The 16034-nt window shown below is 41.5% G+C and overlaps 1 protein-coding gene and 1 long non-coding RNA gene across 2 annotated transcripts in view; one reads left to right on the top strand and one right to left on the bottom strand.

Moving 5' to 3' along the window:
- The window catches only part of LOC120524069, a 28700-nt gene extending 17381 nt beyond the window's left edge, over window positions 1–11319 (bottom strand). The window contains exons 1-2 of the long non-coding RNA XR_005632741.1: window positions 11217–11319; window positions 938–1015 (exon numbers count right to left, since the gene is read on the bottom strand). This is a non-coding gene — a long non-coding RNA (uncharacterized LOC120524069). The remainder of the gene's footprint in view (window positions 1–937; window positions 1016–11216) is intronic.
- myo16 (myosin XVI) overlaps window positions 1–16034 on the top strand; it is a 743507-nt gene that overhangs the window by 55533 nt on the left and 671940 nt on the right. The gene's annotated exons all lie outside the window — the stretch shown is intronic.

The raw sequence follows: 16034 nt of genomic DNA, 5'->3' as shown, positions 1-16034 counted from the left end.
AGTATGCAGGCAGTTCCTGGAGGATGAAGGAATTGATACCATTGACTGGCCACCACACTTTCCTGACCTAAATCCAATAGAACACCTCTGGGACATTATGTTTTGGTCCATCCAATGCCACCAGGTTGCACCTCAGACTGTCCAGGAGCTCAGTGATGCCCTGGTCCAGATCTGGGAGGAGATCCCCCACAACACCATCTGTCATCTCATTAGAAGCATGCACCGATGTTGTCAGGCATGTATACAAGAACACAGGGGCCACACAAAGTGCTGCGTACAATTTGGAGTTGCTGCAATTCAATTTTGGCAAAATGGACTAGCCTGCCACATCATTTTTTCACTCTGATTTTTGGGCGTCTTTGAATTCAGGGCTCTGTAGGTTGATCATTTTCATTTCCATCAAACGATGTGGCATCCTTTCGTTCCTAACACATTTCCCAGTCTATATCAGTATAGATATCCATCAGGATTTCTTTTTCCCATTGAGATCTGATGTGTTTTCAAAGTGTTCCTTTAATTTTTTTGAGCAGTTTTATATATATGTGTGTGTAATGTGCTAGAGGGAGTGCAGCAGCACAGTACAACACAGTACCAAAGCACAGCAATATAGCACTCTTCCTTCTTTGGCTTCTCTCTCTTTGGCTTTCTCTCTGTCTCTGCCTCTGTCCACCTCCACTCCTACTCCTCCTGTCAGCTTCATCACCTTCCTCCTGGCTCCTAGAACTGCAGCAATAGGCTTTTTTCAGTTAACATGGTGCAGAAGCACTTCCTGGTGAGGAAGGAGCCCAACAATTTTGGGATCCACAGTCCATTTAGCACCCCCTGGCAACACCCATGGGATCTAATAGGGCGGAGTAGCAGGAGTCCATCTACCATGAAGCCCTGTGGGAAATCCGTGGTGCTGCAGCAACCCAGAGGAACTACCATCTATCCTTACCAGGGAGATAATGACCTATGCACACTCTTCCCCCTGGTCCTTCCAGTATATGGCTGGATAACAGAGCCAGTTGTTTGCCTGAAAAAAAAAATAAAAAAATTATATATATATATATATATATATATATATATATATATATATATATATATATATATATATATATATATATATATATATAATTAGAACATTAGAACACTCTAGACGCGAGAACAGGCCATTCGCCCAAAGAAAACATCAAGTTGAGACATATATATATATATATATATATATATATATATATATATATATATATATATAGTGGACTAAACACAAAATACCACAATGAAGGATTTTTTAAATACCAATATGGAACCCCCGAATACTTGAAATGAAACAGAAAAAACAAATACAATGTGTCTTTGAAGACAGAGCTCAGGAATGAACTGAAAAACAATGAACAAAATGGCAGCTATATAGTGATGAGACAGGAAGGGGTGTGTCCAGGGGAGCTGGAACTGAAAGTGAGGTCATCAAGTAGGATATCTTTCTGTAGGTCTGCAGGGTAAAAAACGACAGGAAGTGTTAGATGAAAATCCATCCTCTGGTCTGGTGGATAATTAGAATTATTCAAACCTGTAAGATGTCTCTTATATATTAAGCACAAATATAGTTAATAATACCACAGAATGCACAGCGTAATAGTAAACTAAATGTAAAAACCTTGAACAACAGAGAACACTAACACTGCAAGAGTTCGCGCTATAGCACTACGAACCACTCGCTAAAAACACTTTTCTTTAATGAGTTTTAAGAGAGGGAAAGACAGGGAAAAAAATTAACATTTGAAAAATTCGAAATTTAATAAACAACCAAGAAAAGTAACACTGCATCAATGCACATGCGTGCCTGTGTGTGTGTCTCTCACGAGCTCTGTGTGTGTGTATATCTCTCTCTCACCCGTCTGTGTGTGTGTGTGTCTCTCTCTATCTCGTGTGTGTGTGTGTGTGTGTGTGTGTGTGTCTCTCTCGCTCGCTGCTCAGGGAATGACTGAACACGTGTAGAAATCATCAGTGCGCACAAACCGAAAGGAAAACTGGTTTGTTCGTATACCAAGTGTGTGGTCATGAACAGATGCAAAAGTTTGTCTAACTTTTTGGTCGTAAACCGATTTGTACGTGTTCTGAGATGTTCGTGAACCGAGGTTCCACTGTATATATACTGTATACATATATATATATATATATATATATATATATATATATATATATATATATATATTGTCACACACATGCGAGTAGGAGGCAGCTAAAGGGCTTATATAATCATAACAACTTATCCAACCAGGGGGTAGAAGGATGCACTGACTCTGTTTCTCAGTTCCCTGTAGACCTTTCCCGGGAAATCCCACCAGGTTCCAAAGCCCAGAAGAAGTCACTTCCGGTCCCGGCCCTGAGGGCGACATCACTTCTGATCAACTCCCCATAAAAGCTGCTCCTCTTCCTCTGTTGAACAGTTCTGTCGTGGACTCAGTAGTGTAAACTACCCAGTGCCATTTTGTCTGAACTACCTTTTGCAGCCTGGATTACAATATATACGGGTGGCTGCCCCAAACATTCTTGTGATGTCTGGATTTGCATATTGTGACTATATTGGGTTGAGGTTGTTGGGAGTAAAGTCTTGTTTATTAAGACCCTATTCAGAAGATTCCACACCCATTGTAATACGAAGGAAACAAAAATGAAAGAGAGACGCTATCTCTTCCACCTTTTCACTTCAAACGGATACTCAAAAACATTCATTAATCGAAGCCTACGCAGAAGACTCCAAAAAACTCAGCAAACATTTGACTTGAATCAGAACCCCCACCCCGCCTGGCACTCACTCCCTTATCACCACAATGTGTCTGAAGGTGCAGCGCGCATCCTGGCTAAGTCAGGTGTCAGAATAGCACACAAACCCATGAACAATCAGCGCACGGTCCTCTTTAATGCCAAAAACAAGAAATCGACAGCAGAAACACGAAACACAGCGTACAGCATTCCATGCAGTTCGTGCGCAGCGGTATACATTGGACAAACTTCAAAAAGAATCGCAACACGTATACAGGAACACCGCAACGCCGTCAGAAGAAAGGACTCACTATCAGTGATCTATACGCATACTAAATCAACAGGACATACATTTAATTGGGACGACGTACAAGTAAAATTTAAAGCCAATAATAAAAGTGCTAGAGAGCTGGCGGAATCCTAGTTATCAAAAGAGAACGCCATCAACAGACACTTGGACATAAACCCAGCATATACAAACTTAAGAAGAACTTATTCTTAATAAACAAGACTTTACTCCCAACAACCTCAAACCCCCTCCTTCCCTGTAAGGTATTGCTATATATTGCCTTTGATTCTTGTAAGTCTAAGCATTATCCTATGATGAAGACCCCTGGTAGGGGTTCAAAGCTCAGGAATAAAAACTACTTTATGATACGTGATTCATTTTCTCCCTTTGTGGATCTCCAACTGCTAATATATATATATATATTATATTTTTTTCTGAAGAAATCAAGCAGCTTCAAAGTGGTAAGATTATCGATCATTGAAGGCCAAACACAAACTCTGGAGAACAGGAGGAAACAAGTGGACAGGACTGGCGAGCTTTGTTGGGCTGAATGGCCTGATCTCGTCTAGAGTGTTCTAATTGTCTAACCTCTGTCACACACACACAGACATACACAATGTACAAAATACACAGAGTTGCCAGTGTATTAAGCACACCCCTACCTTCACACGAATTCTCTCAGTGCTGTGTGTTATAAATCAGATGGACGGGCTTTTCTGACATCAGTTTGTGTTCAATTGAGTGTTGGAATTGGCAAAATATATGCCCTTAGTGGCTCTGAGTGTGGCATGACAGTTGGCACTAGGCCTGCCAGTCCTTGATCTCCCAGATAGCATTACGCACAGCCGCTTAAAAGGTTTACCAAGAATGCAGGGAAAACAACATTTTACCAGTGATAGGCAATGCTGTAGATGAAAACACCTCAAGGATTAGAAGGATCAACAGATGAGAATCAGGCAAGCAAACTGAGGGCAGCACGGTGGCGCAGTGGGTAGCGCTGCTGCCTCACAGTAAGGAGGCCTGGGTTCGCTTCCCCCCGGGTCCTCCCTGCGTGGAGTCTGCATGTTCTCCCCGTGTCTGCGTGGGTTTCCTCCCATAGTCCAAAGACATGCAGGTTAGGTGCATTGGCAATCCTAAATTGTCCCATGTGGGTGCCCTGCCTGGAGGTTTTTTCCTGCTTTGTGCCCTGTGTTGGCTGCAATTGGCTCCAGCAGACCCCCGTGACCCTGTGTTAGGATACAGAGGGTTGGAAAATGACTGACTGACAAGCAAACTGCTGGACCAGCACCCTATCAAAATCGCTTTTGTTTATTGTTGTATAGCGTCCTTCACTGAGTGCAGGGTTAGAGCACAATAACCCGTTCACAGATAAAATGCTTTTAGAAATGTAACAGGGCCACCTACAATGTACTTTTATCTAATGGGTTTACCTTATGAGGCTGCCTACTGAGAGTATTTTGTCCCCTTGGACGGTGCCATAGTGAATAGAGTGTGATCTGTTTTGTTGCAGGGACGCATGTAACAGAGTTTTGTAGGTGTGAAAGAACCAGCACTAACCTTAGAGTACTCCCCATACTAGTCTGCTCTGCTTCATTACTTTATTATTGACCAATTCTAAGCCAAGACATGGACGTTCAGTTACACAGACTTTACAAATGACTAATTACATGATCCATACATATAAAAAGATACAGACTGGCTGACATAGTAATACAAAAACAGCTCCAGACCAAACAAGAATGAGAGTTTCTCTCCATAACCTTCTCTTTGTATCACAAGACCCATAATCGATTTTCGCCCTCCAACATCAAAAATATGGCAAGAGTAGGCAACTCAACTTAGTAGCAGTTAGGAACTCATTCAACTGTGGGCACAAATAATCTCACATCAATTATTGAAAAGGTAAATGAAAAACAAAAAAACTACCGGTACCCCTTTACGGATGTTAGATTGCTACGACTTTCCTTCAGCTTGGTACCGTGCCATTCTGTTTCAATGTGTTCTGCTCTTTACTATCAGTTGCTTAGGCCCTCTCATCCATATGTGTTGTGAATTGAAAACACTGTGGGCTTTATTTGTTGTGTAATCATGCAGTGCCCTCATGTGATAATCCAGTGCCCATCCCGTGTCAGTTTGTCACGGTCATTATTTATGTGCTGTAATTTTCACAGCCATCTTCAAAAGAGTATTTTATTTTGTTACTTAACTTAATAATATTGTTGTTAAAACTGTGATTTTTTTCCGTAATGGTTTCAACAAATGCTTTTGCCACCCGGAGTTGTGAAAGAGAGAGAAACAGACTTGGCACTATTCAAAAAGCTGGTGGTGGGATCCCCATTAAAAGGCCTTTTGGTTCCTTTAGCAGCTGGACCCATTACCACCTTCATCTGCTACTCAAGAACTCCACGCAGGTCTTCTTCAGCTCACCTCTGCCCATGCAAATGTGCCACCATCCCCACCTCACTGTGTTCACCAACCTGTCTGCCACACTTTCTCCTGGTTCTGTAAGCCAAACCAATGCCAGGGTTCACACTCAAGTAATCACTGGCTGTTAACCTCCCTGACCAAGGTCTTTCAGTTTAGCCATGAAGTGCCCCGGTGGATTCAAACTTCTTCTCTACTATTCTATACTATTCTTCAGGCCGCTGTGCTCAGTGGTTTAATCCCCTTGCCCCGATACACACCTCAACTCAATTTATATATTTAAGTTATCAATGAAGACCTCAGTGTTCATGTTTTCAGTGCAACATGCAATACATCTGTCATTGCTATATGCCATTTGGTATAAGATTTGTAAAAGCAGTGTTAAGGTTTGTGATGAATCATCTTTTGGAATGACAAATCCAATGCTCTTTATCACTACAAATGTTTGTGATGTGCCATCTGCTCAAATGACAAATGCAATACATATGTCTCTGCTATATGCCATTTGGTATAGGATTTGTTAAAGCAGTGTTTATATTTGTGATGTGTCATCTGTTGGAATGGCAAATACAATGGGTTTCATTGCTACAAATGTTGGTGATGTGGAATCTGTTGGAATGATAAATGCAATTCATATGTCTCTGTTATATGCCATTTGGTATAGAATTTGTGAAAGCAGTGTTAACATATGTGATGCACCATCCGTTGAAATGGCAAATGCAATGCATTTTATTACTAAAAATGTTTGTGATGCAAAATCTTTTGGATGAATGTATATTATGATATGTTCTTTATGTTTTGGAGGTAGTCATGTGCCCATCACTACAAGCTACTAACCGCAGCTCTATAAAGGCAAAGGTTATCCCACAGTGCCTTGTGGTTCATTTGGATGCGCTTGGGATGTTTCTTTTAGTGAGTTATTGTGGAATATTTGTGCTTTGCTTTTGTACATTTTTCAGATATTTGACCTTTTAGCCTTGGCATTTGACCCCTCTCTGGATTTGTGAATTGGGACATTGTTTGCATTGGGCTACCTTATTATTTTCGGCAACTCTTTTTTGTCTTTTGTACTGCACGGAGCTTCATTCTTATTGAAGAGCCTATTGTGAAAATAAACCTTATATTTTATGAAGATGTTGCGTTTACCCTTATATCTAGTGTGGGTTTGATTGTAACCCACCACCTCCCCCCCCCTTAAATGGCATTTTGGAGATTTGTGGCACTCTGTGCTTTGGAACTTTGGAAGTTCATAAAACAATTCTGATTTAATTTGTAAAAGTGTCTTTGAAGCTCTTTGAAAGATCACAAATAAAAAGAACGTGAACAATTTATTTCTTGTACTGTATAGCCCAAAATCACAGAAGGCTCCAATGGGCTGTTTTGCTGACAGCCCCCACAAACTTGAAACCATATGAAAATAAAGTTATAAAAAAGAATTAAATCTTGGGAAAGACAATTCATGGAGAGACAGATAGACCAATGTGGCTGTGATCACGGGATATGAAGTGTTCTGCGCTAGTCTTTGAAAGGCCCTTAATTTTAATGGCTTGACAGGCTCCCTCAAATGGTCTGCTAGCCACCTCGCTGTTTGACCTCACCAGTAAATAAGATTTTTAGAGTGACAAGAGGCTTATCAATTAATAATGAATTTACCATCGATCCATTCTCCAACCGGCTATATCCTAACTACAGGGTCACGGGAGTCTGCTGGAACCAATCCCAGCCAACACAGGGCATAAGGCAGGAAACAAACCCCAGGCAGGGTGCCAGCCCAGCACATGGCACACAAGCACACACACCAAGCACATACTGGGGACAATGTAGAATCGCCAATGCGCCTAACCTGCATGTCTTTGGACTGTACCCGGAGGAAACCCACGCATGAATTTACCACATGGACAAAATACAAAGGTACTGTTGGTGACATAATTGCAAGTGACACAGCACCTTCTGTGTCCCCTCTGTGAATTGAGCTGCGGACGAAAACTTTGTGTCAATTCAGTGGCTGATGGAAGGAGAACAAAGGAAAAAAAGGCTCCTGTAGAAAGATCAGTCTGCAAAATTGGGAAATTCAATTTGATGACCCTGCGGTGGGTTGGCACCCTGCCCAGGATTGGTTCCTGCCTTGTGCCCTGTGTTGGCTGGGATTGGCTCCAGCCGACCCCCGTGACCCTGTATTTGGATTCAGCGGGTTAAACAATGGATGGATGGAATTTGATGACCTGTTGGAGAGACGGAGTGTTAGGCCAGGTCTATACTTCACACGATGCAAGCGTTTGACTGTTTAAACTTGCGCGCAAACTTTACGTAAATCTGGAAGCATCCACCAGGTGGCAGTGTGAGATCTCATCACGGTGCGAACAGGTTCAGCTTCGCTGTGATGTGAATTGCCTGGAACAGCCACTAAATTCCGATGACACCTTCCCACAATATCTCTGAAAAGGATGTTTAATGATTACATCCATCAATCCAGGGATGTGTCCATTCCAGAAAGCACTGGGCAGGAGGCAGGAACAATCTCTAGACGGGGCATCAGCTCATCGCAAGGTGAATAGAAGCAGACACACACACTGGCGTCATTTTAGTGTCACCAAAACTGCATATCTTTGGAAGGAAACCGGAGCACATTATGGAAACCCAGCAGGAAAACATGTAAACTCCTGGCAGGGTACACCAGCGACGTGACTCCCTGTGAGACAGCAGTGCTATCGCTCCGCCACCTTGTCACCCCCATTTGTGTAATTATTAACAGTATTCATTATTTAAACAAAATTAACAAATTATCTGTAAATGTAACATACATACTTTAACGCATTTCATCATGAAAGTGATATCGAGTATAAATCTGAGGATTTTAAATGTGCAGAGAGATGGAATATCATACATGTAATGTGTTCTGTGTGGCGGTCTATTGCTGTTTGCCGCTGCTGTCAGGTTAAGAGGTAGCCCCAGAAAAAGAAGATGGTATGTGAGACTTTTAAAATGTATCGCGACATTACGATCGGGAATATGCAACACTTGAATATCAAAGCAGCACGACTGCATCTGTATGTCGGCATTTTGCTTCACCACATCCAGCCATTCGATGCACATCGATCCTGTAGGATCCTCAAAGTGGCTTTCTGTCACATGTAGGCAGTAAACAGAGACTCTGACGTCAGATTCCGATTTTTAACACACTGCCCCGCGACTTTTTGCTGCATCGCGTTAATTTCTGAGGAAGCGTCAAATGAATGCATGCGATCCGAGCGTGAAGTATAAACGAGCACTAAGAGTGGAATGAGAGGACCAGCGGGATGCTGCAGTCATTAGGGAGGTTTCTCTTATAGAAAATGTTTTGAAGTCCTTTATTATCTTCAATTTGTGAGACCTCCTGGGCTCATTATTCGGTTTGGTCGACTCCTGCACCCCAGTATTAAGATTAGCACACGCTGGGGATACGTGACAACGTCCTATATAAGACGACTTTAACAGGCCTGCCATTATGGTGCCCTGAAATGGGGGGATCGTGTAGAAAAAGTGTTGTGTGACCGAAATGTCTGCAAACCCCTTTCAATGAAAGTCTGTAATGTGCACTTTAAGCACAACATCTGAATTGTTTGATTTGCAGAGGTGGGTAGTAACGAGTCAACTTTACTCCGTTACATTTACTTGAATAACTTTAAAAAAATATATATGGTGCAGTAAAACTATTCTTAGAAGTACTTTTTACTTGAGTACATTTGAGAAGAAGAAACGCTACTCTTCCTCCGCTACATTGGGCAACACTCGACTCGTTACTTTTTACCATTTATAAATTACACTATTTTTGCAAGAGAGAAGTCGCCAATGGATATACTGCATGACTGTTTCACCAATCAGACGTGACTATGCAGTCACGTGACCACACACAAACTTCTTGCGTCTTGCAGCCTGCGAGAGGCTTTTTAGTCATGCGGGGCTCCTGTTCACTGCAAGAACCAGATCGTCGTTCCCAAGCCTGCCTTTCATGTCTTTTCTCCTTTTCTTTGATTCCCCCTTCTTTTTTGTGCTGACCCGTATATATACACTTCCGTCTCTGTGGGCCTTAATCACACGCCGAAGGAAGCTAACAAAGCAATTGAGAACGATCGGACCCGCAAAGTGCAGGTGCGACTCGCGTCAACTACCTCATTAAGTCCCCGCGGTCGTGCAATTGCGCCCACAGAGAGTGACACGGCTTTATGGATTTGAAACTGGCCTTTTTTTTTTTTTTTAAAGCCGCGGACCCGCTACACTACAAAGTGAATATGCAGTATTATACTGTCAGTGTGCAGCAGGAGTAGTCAATTATGATTTAAGGAAGTCCAGACAGAGAAAATTTCCTCATGTACAGGTCCGCAGCTTGATCATGTTTAAGTTGCATTATAACTTAGTTATACATTACAATTAATTTATATATATTGTAGTGACCCGGCAGCCAGCGCTGGCGGCATGATGCATTGTGGGTAATTTATGTAAAGTTTACTGTTGTGTTAAATTAGCAAGGCAATCGAATTGTTTTTCCTATTGTAATTGTTGTATGTGTTTGTGTTCAACTGGTGGGGTGGATTTGGGTTATTGCCGTCCGGGGTTATTTAATTGTAAATAGTTACCATCAATGAGAAAGGTGGCTTCGTTAATGACCTTGGCAATGGTTATGTAATGAGATGGAGCTTTGTTTTCTGACTATCTGCTCTAATAAAGAGGTACAACAGGACAGAGCTGTGTATTGCTAAGATTTCATCTAAGCAATGACTGCCGAGACACTCGGAATCGTGCGGTGTATGGGACACGAGTGCTCGCTGGCTTAATGAGCTAGGTACAGCTACGTGCATGGCGCTGGCATTCCGCTGGCCGACCTGAGTACGGCTCTGAAAACTTTAAGACTCAACCACGGGTCGCTACAATATTGAAGTAGTATTGCCATTGTATCAACATCTGCACTGCAATCAAATAAAGAAAGCTAGAATTCAACAATATTTATTTTCAGTGCAACTCTGGACTCCGGAGTGTTAATACAATAAGAAATAAGAAAAACTAAATAAAAGTAAAAGCAAGGTAAATTTGACATTCAACTGAGAATTATAAATAAGTACTTTCATCATAATAAGTTTTAACATTTCAACAAAAAAAAATTGGCATCATATAAAAATAAAATATATGAGTTTTTAATATGTGCACAACTAAACTGGGTTAACCAGTTTTACAGTAAATCTGAACTTCTTTAAATAACTGAACGTATCTTCCCGTCGTTCTTTCCCTCATATCCCACTCCCTACTTTCTCTTGTTCAGTCAGAGACGTGACCTCTTGCTTGATCTGCCAGGATTTTAAATTGGGGCTTTAAATGCTGTCAGTGCCATCCTCATGCATGTATGAACATCGTTATAACTGAATATTTTTCGTGACATTCCAAAATCCACGCAACTCTGAGGGAATACTCGTTAGCGAGTTGTTGGCCAGTACATGAATATGTTTAAATCATCATGGTCGATCGTAGTTGGCTTTAGGATCGCTTATTTTCTGTAGCCTAACTGGCAAATTTAGTGGGTAACTTTTCTAACATGTAATTTTATTGTTAGTTTCATAGCGGCGTTTCACATTCCCCCTTTTAACAACTGCCACCGTCTCAGAGCAGATGAGACGCAGAGGTTTCGAGCTTCCTACGGGAAATATGAACATAAACGCCTCAGATTAAAAGCCCGGTTTTCGGTATCAAGCTTCCGCCGTTTAGAAAAAAACATGGCACATTGACTCACAATTTTGCCGCCTTTCTCTCTTGTCTTCTCACTCTTTCATATTTTTCTCTCTCAGTCACTGCCGCTGCCACAAGAGAGCTAGCTGTTTTCACGCGGAATGCAGGTTTTCTGCGCCTGTATTCAGTTAAGATCCGCCCTACTTTGCCTGTGATTGGCTGACATTCTTGCCTTCACCTTGACCAATCGCAGTCTTCATGCTTAAACCTAACCAACTCGAACCCTCGAAGGCAACAAGTACTGGCCAATCAGACACACGTAGGAGATCCCTTTCACTGAGTAGCGGTGTAGAAACCATAGACATACAGGTGCCGGTCATAAAATTAGAATATCATGAAAAAGTTGATTTATTTCAGTAATTCCATTCAAAAAGTGAAACTTGTATATTAGATTCATTCATTACACACAGACTGATGTATTTCAAATGTTTATTTCTTTTAATTTTGATGATTATAACTGACAACTAATGAAAGTCCCAAATTCAGTATCTTGGAAAATTAGAATATTGTGAAAAGGTTCAATATTGAAGACACCTGGTGCCACACTCTAATCAGCTAATTAACTCAAAACACCTGCAAAAGCCTTTAAATGGTCTCTCAGTCGAGTTCTGCACGCTACACAATCATGGGGAAGACTGCTGACTTGACAGTTGTCCAAAGACAACCATTGACACCTTGCACAAGGAGGGCAAGACACAAAAGGTCATTGCTAAAGTTCACAGAGCTCTGTGTCCAAGCACATTAATAGAGAGGCGAAAGGAAGGACAAGATGTGGTAGAAAAAGTGTACAAGCAATAGGGATAACCGCTTGTACCCTGGAGAGGATTGTGAAACAAAACTGTGGGGGAGATTCACAAAGAGTGGACTGCAGCTGGAGTCAGTGCTTCAAGAACCACCACACACAGACGTATGCAAGACATGGGTTTCAGCTGTCGCATTCCTTGTGTCAAGCCACTCTTGAACAAGAGACAGCGTCAGAAGCGTCTCGACTGGACTGCTGCTGAGTGGTCCAAAGTTATGTTCTCTGATGAAAGTAAATTTTGCATTTCCTTTGGAAATCAAGGTCCCAGAGTCTGGAGGAAGAGAGGAGAGGCACAGAATCCACGTTGCTTGAGGTCCAGTGTAAAGTTTCCACAGTCAGTGATGGTTTGGGGTGCCATGTCATCTGCTGGTGTTGGTCCATTGTGTTTTCTGAGGTCCAAGGTCAACGCAGCCGTCTACCAGGAAGTTTTAGAGCACTTCATGCTTCCTGCTGCTGACGAACTTTATGGAGATGCAGATTTCATTTTCCAACAGGACCTGGCACCTGCACAAAGTGCCAAAACTACCAGTACCTGGTTTAAGGACCATGGTATCGTTGTTCTTGATTGGCCAACAAACTCGCCTGACCTTAACCCCATAGAAAATCTATGGGGTATTGTGAAGAGGAAGATGCAATACGCCAGACTCAACAATTCAGAAGAGCTGAAGGCCACTATCAGAGCAACATGGGCTCTCCTAACCCCTGAGCAGTGCCACAGACTGATCGACTCCATGCCACATCGCATTGCTGCAGTAATCCAGGCCAAAGGAGCCCCAACTAAATATCGAGTGCTGTACATGCTCAGACTTTTCATGTTCATACCTTTCAGTTGGCCAACATTTCTAAAAATCCTTTTTTTGCATTGGTCTTAATTGATATTCTAATTTTCCGAGATATTGAATTTGGGACTTTCATTAGTTGTCAGTTATAATCATCAAAATAAACATTTGAAATACATCAGTCTGTGTGTAATGAATGAATCTGATATACAAGTTTCACTTTTTAAATGGAATTACTGAAATAAATCAACTTTGTCATCATATTCTAATTTTATGACCGGCACCTGTATATAAGCAGATACCACATTCACTGTGTTGCCCAGTCGACACGATACGTCATCGCGTCCACCCTATTGCGTGTGGCAAAAGTGCCGTTTAAACTAATACAGGTAGACGTGGAAGCCGGGTTTTCTGATGAAAAAACAATAACGTTTAAAACAGTATCGTTTAAATACAACAGATTTTGGCAAATCGTTTACATGCAATTATTTATATCCATTTATACACTAATAATGGCAATTATTAAAAAATAATTATTATTATTATTATTAAATAATTCTTCCCATATAAGTAACATTTCTCGGACTGCCTTCTTCCATCTCTGAAACATTTCTAGACCTCGTCCTGGTCTTACACAACACAGTACTGAAGTATCTGTTAATGCCCGAGTCACCTCACGTATAGATTACTGTAATGCTATTCTATCTGCCATCCCATAAAAACATTTCCATTGCTTACAGCTTCTTCAAAATTCTGCTGCCAGGATAATAACCTGCTGTTCTAAATCCACTGAACATATCACACCGATTCTCTCTCAACTTCACTGGCTCCCTGTTCACTACAGAATACAATACACAATACCGCTCTTAACATTTAAAGCTCTCCACACCTCACTGATCTCCTCCAGACTGACACTCCTCTCACTCACTCAGATCCTCATCTTCAGCTCGACTTTCTGTACCACACGTCAGACTCAGTGCTATGGCAGCTCGAGCGTCTCTCCTGGTGCTCCTCAACTCTGGAATTCTCTTCCCTCTCATATCCGTCAGCTCGACTCAATAACACATTTTAAACTACCCTCAAAACTTATCTTTTCAAACTGGCATACCAATTGTGAATTTTTGTACTGTTGCTACCAGTTATCTTTGTTTGTCTTTCTTTTAACAGTGAAATGAGAAACTCATTGACAAAAATAAACAATTTTATTGTATACAAATTGGCTTAATAATTTCTGAAAACATTTCACTCATTGCTCACTCAATCTCTCCCTCTCTCACACACACACACATGCACACACACACAATGTGGTTACTTAAATATATACAGGGCAGGATCTAAAATCCATGAAACAGAACTGTCTTTCATAGCTTTTTCTGTGTGCTGCCACTCTGTAATTTGAGAGTATTCAGTCTGGCAATATGGTGCCACCTTAGTTTGTGGAAGACAGACACAACTAAAGACATGAGCATGAAATGATGGTTGTCAATTTCTAAAAGTGTTTTTCCTCCATGTACTCCTTTATCTGAACCAATCTCAGCCTGAACAAACTGATTGATGAAAGATCCACTGACAGCTTGCCCTCATGTCGACTGTCAGATAACACGCTCAGCTACTTTGCCCACCTTGACTGGACCCTCAGAAGGAATCATCAAACCTCCTTTGTTTTTTAATGTGACAGAGTGGTAGCTTTGATCATATGATGCCGGTACAGCATCTTTTACCAAACTACCACGGCACACGTCACAGGACAGCTTTCTCAAAATCCCATCTTAGGGCTGCCTGACTTCCCACTGCTTCCTGAGGTGGATTTCTTTAGGAAACCTTCAAAGTTTGAGAAATATTAACAGCTAACAACAATCTACATAGTTAGTGAATAAATATGTTTAGCCGAAACTTTGTTTGGAGGCTCACATGAGCACATGAATGCATAGCTTTGCTAGCTTAGCCTGGCGTAGCTAAAGGTAAGATTATAAAACGGGATTTTCTAATGGCCAAATAAAACCAAAACAATTGTTCAGCCTTACCTATGAAATGTACTCCCCCGGGATCATGTTTAGAGCGTACAGCGGTTTGTACAATCCCAAGCAGCACATGCGTGAGGCATCTTTATCCATTACTTCACTCCACAGCAGTGCCGGCGGCGACGTTGACGTATGATGCTGCTGGTCATGTGGCGTCTACTAATTCTATGTCTATGGTAGAAACACTGTCAGACAAGAGTCACCGGTAATAATGTAACCTCCGCCAAATTTAAATAAAACTCAATGATATGTCTGATCCAGGTCTGGGTCCGGACCAGGGGCCTCATGTATAAACGGTGCGTACGCACAGAAATGTTGCGTAAGAACTTTTCCACGTTCAAATCGCGATGTATAAAATCTACACTTGGCGTAAAGCCACGCACTTTTCCACGGTACCTCATGCCTTGTCGTACGCAAGTTCTCCGCTCGGTTTTTCAGACTGGCGGCACCCAGAGTCAAAGCAATGCTGTTCCTGTGTGATTACACCTTATTTTCCTGACGCGGCTTTATAAATACACAGAAACTAACCGCATATTGTTCATTAGTGTAACGCATCTGATTGTAATTAACTTGTAACAATATAATGGTCCAGGGAATAGCCATAGTATTCCAAATACCGTAACTGCTTTAGCGTTGTTACTCTCACTGCACCTTCTTCTTCGTTCAGCTGCTCCCATTAGAAGTTGCCACAGCGGATCATCTTTTTCCATATTACTCTCACTACACCACTCGGAGTATTTATATCACTGTATCTGAGTGTGAATCACAGCAGCAGCTGATCGGAAAGAGAATTATCGGTATCTTCAAGGACACGCTGTCTCTGCCACTGCAAAACGTTTCAACGCCTTTCTTGTACGGACCTCGCGGCTCAGAAACAGTTTAATCCCAAGAACTTTAAATGCACTCAATCAATTGCTCCTTGTAGAACTGTTTGTACTTATAAGTACAATCACCTCACTGTAAACTTGCACTACAGTTATAATATCTCACAACCTGAGCCACTTTATAAAGCGTATTTACATATGATGACGATATCATTTTTAAGGTGAAATGCAGCAAAATATGTTTGTTAAATTATACAGATAAAACTTTAACTTCATTTAAATAATCTATATTCTTCACTGGGAGTGTCGTTAAGGATAGAATAATTAAACATGTACTATGAAGATATTTCAATGTTCCTTAAACGTTTTGAAGAATCGGCGCTAAGCTTACAGATG

The sequence above is a fragment of the Polypterus senegalus genome, chromosome 2 (genome assembly GCF_016835505.1).
Source record: "Polypterus senegalus isolate Bchr_013 chromosome 2, ASM1683550v1, whole genome shotgun sequence".
NCBI classification, from domain to species: Eukaryota; Metazoa; Chordata; class Cladistia; order Polypteriformes; family Polypteridae; genus Polypterus; species Polypterus senegalus.
The sequence above is the reverse complement of the archived record's forward strand: the minus strand, read 5'-3'. Positions and strand labels throughout refer to the sequence as shown.